At 42.8% G+C, this 8,240-nt stretch overlaps 1 pseudogene; it reads left to right on the top strand.

The window, feature by feature from the left end:
• The first annotated feature begins 657 nt into the window (after nucleotides 1-657).
• On the top strand, nucleotides 658-775 carry LOC126356619 (5S ribosomal RNA; annotated as a pseudogene).
• Nucleotides 776-8,240: the final 7,465 nt, after the last annotated feature.

Raw genomic sequence — 8,240 nt, 5'->3', positions numbered from 1 at the left:
AAAAAAAAAAAAAAGAAAAGAAAAGAAAAAAAAGAAAACATCGTTTCGATATCATGAACTGCGTATGTAATATGAAGATTCTTACGAGCACATAATTACAACTGCTTAGGGAAGAAAATGTTTGCGGTGTGCGTGACTGTTCATCGGATAAAAAAATCAATAACACGAGAAGGAAATGCCATTTCGATCTAGATTTTTAGATAAAATTTCGATCAATTACCTGCATTTCTTATACTGCTGTGTATCAGTAAAATCGACCATATGTAAAGTTTACAAATGTATTTTTACATCTGCAAATTCTTTAAAATTTACATAATTTGCTTTACATAATTCCTTACGCGCGGCAGCTATGACGACGAACGAAAGGATGTTCAGTCCTTTATCGAGCAAAGACATCGTACTACAAGATGTGTGAATTTTTTCAGCTACCAGTTTTCTGAAAACAGGATGAGAAGTATTTCATAAGACCCTGAACGCCGTCTCTCAGCACAGGTAACAGCATTAGGTGAGCATTACTGCCACAAAATTCCCCACTCAACAGGGAATGCAGAGAGCACGTCTGGAGCAGCAAAAGAAATACAACACCAGCTGTCAAAAATTCTGAATATTCGAATCAGTCAGTCACGCCCGTTTTCTTCACGTAATGAATTGGGGTCGGCCAACGGCCTTGCCGCAGTGGTAACACCGGTTCCCGTCAGATCACCGAAGTTAAGCGCTGTCGGGCTGGACTTGCACTTGAATGGGTGACTATCCGGTCTGCCGAGCGCTGTTGGCAAGCTGGGTGCACTCAGCCCTTGTGAGGTAAACTGAGGATCTACTTGATTGAGAAGTAGCGGCTACGGTCTCGTAAACTGAAATGCGGCAGGAGAGCGGTGTGCTGACCACATGCCCCTCCATATCCGCATCCAGTGACGCCTGTCTGTTGAGGATCACCCGGCGGCCAGTCGGTACCGTTGGGCCTTCCTGGCCTGTTCGGGCGGAGTTTAGTTTCAGTTTAATGAGTTGGGGTCAAACGATGACGATCAAAGCAAACTGGAAATGTTCGTTCTCCCCGAAGCCTTCAGAAATGGGTATGTCAATCATGATGCGGCACATAGAACCGAGGTATATTTTTGGAATGACAGGTCCAGTGTTATTGTTTGGTGCATCACTGTAAGGGCAGCTTTGTCTACTGACACACGAAGAGCACATGCTACTACGGAAGCCTTGCTACAGTGCGTCGTAGCAGTCCACATGTATAAACTGTTATTTCGGTAAACCAGCACATTTCGTTACTCGAGGTATGTGACGGCACAGTACAGTCCTGCGCTATCGAGCTTCTTCTTTGGCGCTATGGCTTGAGTTCCTCAAGATTCGAAATGGCGTATAGCCTTGCTGAACCCATCGATTCCAGTTTAGCACAACACTCGTATGATCCCGGCCAACACGAGCAGCAGCATCGGAGGACTATAAACAGGCCACGTTCCTGCTGACAGATTCTGACGAAAGCTTCTTGTACAAGGTGTAATACAATCTTCCAACTAACAAGTAACATATAAATGCAGTTTTAGAATGAGAAATGTGCTGCATGATCCCCTCACAGGCAGACTGTAGATGTTGTTAATCCTAACTGCTTTGTGCTAATAGGATGCTAATAGGACGATAGTTGCATGTCGCCTTCAGGTTGTCCCTACTTTAATGGTAAATCGCCAGCAGTGAAACTGACATTCAAGAAGCAGCAATGAATCATCAGTTGGTAATTATGACACAGCCAATAAGCAACAATAATGTAAAGTGGTGACAACGTGTGGCGACGGCGAGCCGGGGATGACCCAGTTCTATCGCGGCAGCCTGGAGCAGCTCACGGCCGCCGCCAATCGATACCCGGAGGTGGTGGGCCGACTTGTGACTTAGCGCTGACCAACAAACACTCCAGCTCCAGAACCTGGCCTCGAGTGGAGAGGGGACGGCCGCGAGAGCCGCTCCAGATAGAGGCCGGCGCAGCCCTCGAGGCTGCAATGACACTCTGGCCGATGCTTTCTGCCAGCAGGTAGCGGGAAACCTTGTCGACCGAAACACTTGGCCTCTGCAAGACGAGAGAGCAAAGAAAACACTCGGCACAAAGCGAAAAGCCAACTCGCAAAGAGGGAGTATTTTCCGCCGTCTACGCTACCACACACAGTGAACCAGACAGCATTAAGCCGTCTGGGAACCTCCATACTGAATCGGAAACAAAGTTCGCTGTTGTGAAAAGCAGATTTTTACTGTGTAATAAATGCTGATGCGTTTCATGGGTGTGCAGACGGAAATACGGCTACTCGTTGGCATAATTAATAGAGATAAAGGTTTTCCGTTAAGCAAGATATGGAATCCTATTTTATAGGATACAACCGGCTGTATCTTAATTCGCGATTCATTGCCTTTGTTAGTTTCTACCGCCGGTGGCACTGCAATTCTTGGCTTCACAGAGTGCAGCTCATTTGCTTCTCTTGAGCCGGCAGTGGCCTGTTCCTGGGGTATAACGCAGCCGCAGCATCTGGTGTTACCTCAGGTCCGGCGTGACTGTGCATTTGCAATATCACAGGAAGATGGTGGCCGGCTGGTCCGTCGCAGTATCGTGTCTTAAGATCGAAGAAATCTGGCTGCATACCCATGATGAACACCAGCAAAAAGTTGTTCATTAGTTGTATTAGCTGCCCTGTTATTAACATAAATTCAGCGAATGAATCTCGTTCAGAAAAGAGCGAGGTAAAGAACGGGCACTGGAGTAACATTTTGGAGGACGGCGGTAAATCTGTGTCCAGCCACCCAGATCAGTTTTTCCAAAATTCTCTATATCATCTAGGGCATATGTTGTGATGGTTAATTTGAAACGCACTTGGTCGTCTTTCTTCTTCATTCTGAGATGGTGATCCGTCTGCATTTACCACTTCATCGATGGGATCCTATTCCTTTCTTCTTTATGGAAAATGTCCTGACAACATTCATGAATGAAGTACAAAAAGACTTTATTGTTCTGATTACAATCAGTACTACTGATTAAAACTTGTTCACTGTGTACAACAACCTTTCCATCCTCATACGCACAAGGTGCAAACAGATGAAAATGGTCTCCCCACAATTTCTTGTATCTTGTATCTATTAGCTTTTCGAAGCACTACTTTTATTTGGATCTGACTGGCAAGAAACAGGTAATGTAGTTATTAATTTTATGGCTCATGCATTTTGTTTTTATTATCATCAGAAGACTTTGCATAGAAATCGGCGTCATCTTTACACTACTTACTATTGTTTACATCTGTTGAAAGTCTTGGGAATTGGCTTCTTACCTTGCGGCGAATTTTTGTGTACTCATGAGGAATCAGCACACAGTCCATATCTCTGATAGACTGTCTGCTAACTGTATAAAACTCTTGTTCACATATATAACCAAACGAAATATTTGCAGTATTACAGAGGTAAAGGATAAAGAGAATGAGATTGATATAGGAAAAAAAAAGGTTTCAAATAGCTCTAAGCACTATCTGACTTAATATCTGAGGTCATCAGTCCCCTAGACTTAGAACTACTTAAACCTAACTAACCTAAGGACATCACATACTTCTATGTCCGAGGCAGGATTCGAACCTGCGACCATAGCAGCCACGTGGTTCCAGACTGAAGCGCCTAAAACCACTCGGCCAATTTATAAAGTTATTGAAACAATAATATCTTTCTAGTGCATCAAAGGTGGATGCAGGAAGCAAATACAGACGCTGATGAAACTAAAGACTGCTATGCACAGTTACGTAACCAACCAAACGACCAAATACCTTAGAAAATGTGAATTAATAGCCAGTGTGAAAACACATGTGTTCACCTCTGGCAACTTATTAAAGACGGTGAGCACTGCACTACAAATATTTCAAGTTTATCATGAAGTGTGAATTTGCTGGGAACAGTACTTTGTATGACGTGAGTGAGTTCCTATCTAGATAATCTGGAACTGCATAAAATCCTCACGTCACATGAAACCTACATGCTCGAAATCCGGACTGAGCTCTCAAATCACCCTATTTTTTCAGATTTAGTTGGCTCTAGAGGGAGCTGTAGTCTTCTGACTGATTTGATGCTGCCCGCCACGAATTCCTTTCCTGTGCCAACCACTTCTTCTCAGGGTAGCACTTGCAACCTACGTCCTCAATTATTTGGTTGACGTATTCCAATCTTTGTCTTCCTCTACAGTTTTTGCCCTCTACAGCTCCCTCTAGTACCATGGAACTCATTCCCTCATGTCTTAGCAGATGTCCTATCATCCTGTCCCTTCTCCTTATCAGTGTTTTCCACATTTTCCTTACCTCTCCGATTCTGCGTAGAACCTCCTCATTCCTTACCTTATGAGTCCACCTAATTTTCAACATTCGTCTATAGCACCACATCTCAAATGCTTCGATTCTCTTCTGTTCCGGCTTTCCCACAGTCCATGTTTCACTACCATACAATGCTGTACTCCAGACGTATATCCTCAGAAATTTCTTCCTCAAATTAAGGCCGGTATTTGATATTAGCAGACTTCTCTTGGCCAGAATTGCCTTTTTTGCCATAGCGAGTCAGCTTTTGATGTCCTCCTTGCTCCGTCCGTCATTGGTTAATTTACTGCCTAGGTAGCATAATTCCTTAACATCACTGACTTCGTGACCATCAATCCTGATGTTAAGTTTCTCGCTGTTCTCATTTCTACTACTTCTCATTACCTTCGTCTTTCTCCGATTTACTCTCAAACCATACTGTGTACTCATTAGACTGTTCATTCCGTTCAGCAGATCATTTAATTCTTGTTCACTTTCACTCAGGATAGCAATGTCATCAGCGAATCGTATCATTGATATCCTTTCACCTTGTATTTTAATTCCACTCCTGAACCTTTCCTTTATTTCCATCATTGGTTCCTCGATGTACAGATTGAAGAGTAGGGGCGAAAAGCTACAGCCTTGTCTTCCACCCTTCTTAATACGAGCACTTCGTTCTTGATCGTCCACTCTTATTATTCCCTCTTGGTTGTTGTTCATATTGTATATGACCCGTCTCTACCTATAGCTTACCCCTACTTTTTTCAGAATCTTGAACAGCTTGCACCACTTTATATTGTCGAACGCTTTTTCCAGGTCGACAAATCCTATGAACGTGTCTTGATTCTTCTTTAGCCTTGCTTCCATTATTAGCCGTAACGTCAGAATTGCCTCTCTCATGCCTTTACTTTTCCTAAAGCCAAACTGATCGTCACCTAGCACATTCTCAATTTTCTTTTCCATTCTTCTGTATATTATTCTTGTAAGCAGCTTCGATGCATGAGCTGTTTAGCTGATTGTCCGATAATTCTCGCACTTGTCAGCTCTTGCCGTCTTCGGAATTGTGTGTATGATGCTTTTCCGAAAGTCAGATGTTATGTCGCCAGACTCATATATTCTACACACCAACGTGAATCGTCGTTTTGTTGCCACTTCCCCTAATGATTTTAGAAATTCTGATGGAATGTTATCCATCCCTTCTGCTTTATTTGACCGTAAGTCCTCCAAAGCTCTTTTAAATTCCGATTCTAATACTGGATCCCCTATCTCTTCTAAATCGACTCCTGTTTCTTCTTCTATCACATCAGACAAATCTTCACTCTCTCCTCTGCATTTAACAGTGGAATTACCGTTACACTCTTAATGCAACCACCGTTGCTTTTAAGGTCACCAGAGGTTGTTTTGACTTTCCTGTATGCTGAATCTGTCCTTCCGACAATCATATCTTTTTCGATGTCTTCACATTCTTCCTGCAGCCATTTCGTCTTAGCTTCCCTGCACTTCCTATTTATTTCATTCCTCAGCGACTTGTATTTCTGTATTCCTGATTTTCCCGTAACATGTTTGTACTTCCTCCTTTCATCAATCAACTGAAGTATCTCTTCTGTTACCCATGGTTTCTTCGTAGCTACCTTCTTTGTACCTATGTTTTCCTTCCCAACTTCTGTGATGGCCCTTTTTAGAGACGTCCATTCCTCTTCAACTGCGTTGCCTACTGCTCTATTCTATTTTGCTGTATCTATAGCGTTAGAGAACTTCAAACGTATCTCGTAATTCCTTAGAACTTCCGTATCCCACTTCTTAGCGTATTGGTTCTTCCTGACTAATGTCTTGAACTTCAGCCTACTCTTCATCACTACTATATTGTGATGTGAGTCTATATCAGCTCCTGGGTACGCCTTACAATCCAGTATCTGATTTCGGAATCTCTGTCTGACCATGATGTAATCTAATTGAAATATTCCCGTAGCTCCCGGCCTTTTCCAAGTATACCCCCTCCTCTTGTGATTCTTGAACAGGGTATTCGCTATTACTAGCTGAAACTTGTTACAGAACTCAATTAGTCTTTCTACTCTTTCATTCCTTGTCCCAAGCCCATATTGTCCTGTAACCTTTTCTTCTACTCCTTCCATACAACTGCATTCCAGTCGTCCATCACTATTACATTTTCGTCCCCCTTTACATACTGCATTACCCTTTCAATATCCTCATACACCTTCTCTATCTGTTCATCTTCAGCTTGCGACGTCTTCATGTATACCTGAACTATCGTTGTCGGTGTTGGTCTGCTGTCGATTCTGACTAGAACAACCCGATCACTGAACTGTTCACAGCAACAGACCCTCTGCCCTACCTTCCTATTCATAACGAATCCTACACCTGTTATACCATTTACTGCTGTTGTTGATATTACCCGATACTCATCTGACCAGAAATCCTTGTCTCCTTTGCACTTCACTTCACTGACCCCTACTATATCTAGATTGAGCCTTTGCATTTCCCTTTTCAGATTTTCTAGTTTCCCTACCACGTTCAAGCTTCTGACATTCCACGCCCCGACTAGTAGAACATTATCCTTTCGTTGATTATTCAATCTTTTTCTCATGGTAAACTCCCCCTTGGCAATCCCCTCCCGGAGTTCCGAATGGGGGACTCTTCCGGAATCTTTTGCCAATGGAGAGATCATCATGACACTTCTTCAACTACAGGCCACATGTCCTGTGGATATACGTTACGTGTCTTTAATGCAGTGGTTTCCATTGCCTTCTGCATCCTCATGTCGTGGATCATTGCTGATTCTTCCGCCTTTAGGGGCAATTTCCCACCCCTAGGACAAGAGAGTGCCCTGAACCTCTATCCGCTCCTCCGCCCTCTTTGACAAGGCCGTTGGCAGAATGAGGCGGACTTCTTATGCCGGAAGTCTTCGGCCGCCAATGCTGATTATTTATCAAAATTTAGGGAGTGGCGGGGATCGAACCAGGGACCTAAGACGTTCTGATTATGAATCAAAGACGCTACCCCTACACCTACGGCTCCGCAACTCTCCCTACCGATCTTTTTTACCTTATTAAATATTCTTTACCTACTTCTTACTCACGTTGACAATTTGTTACTATTACTCTTAGGAATATATCACGTACTCAATCGTAGAGAGAATCCACACGAAATTTTCACAACCATGTCACTAACGCTGTTAGTCGATCTAGCTCTTATCGTGAAGAAAATGGCTGTCGTAACACTTGCACTGACCATTCATGAATCGTTAACTAGAAAATGAAGTCTCTGTTAACTGGCCGTTGACAAATTTATATATAGCTTTTCTCCTTACTCTCATTGATTAACTCTCTCCCGACGTAATATAGGCGCAGGTCTCAAATTTTTTAACAACCATCCATACAAATGAAATTAACCTCTGACATCAATTTTCTGAGAGAACTGTAACATTATTCACATGTGTGAACCACAATACAGTGAGATACAGGTAAGAGATGACACCTAAAACATGTCCCTAACGAGTTTAAATAAAAGGAAAAAGTCTACACCGTTACGCAAAAGTTAAGCAAACAACTAAATATGCTACTGTACTGCCATTACCTAAACACGCGGAACACTCAAGTATGTGTTCCGTTGTTGTCGCGACAGAGAAGTTCCCCATGTAGCTATTCCGACTTTTACAATGAAGACGAAGATCTGCCAGATGAAGATCAGGTCGGCTTTAGGAAAGCTAAGGGCACCATAGGGGCAGTTCTTGTGACTGATAATGGAAGCAAGAGTTATAAAAAACTAAAATATATTCAAAGGACTCATCAACCTAGAAAAAGCGCTTGACGCTGTAAATTGGTGCAAAGTATTCGAGGCGCACAAGAACCAACAGGTAAATTAAAAAGACCAAGAACGAAATTCTCGCATTATAAAGAGCGTAGGAAGGGATTG

The sequence above is a fragment of the Schistocerca gregaria genome, chromosome 3, assembly GCF_023897955.1.
Source record: "Schistocerca gregaria isolate iqSchGreg1 chromosome 3, iqSchGreg1.2, whole genome shotgun sequence".
In the NCBI taxonomy this organism is placed as follows: Eukaryota; Metazoa; Arthropoda; class Insecta; order Orthoptera; family Acrididae; genus Schistocerca; species Schistocerca gregaria.
The sequence above is the reverse complement of the archived record's forward strand: the minus strand, read 5'-3'. Positions and strand labels throughout refer to the sequence as shown.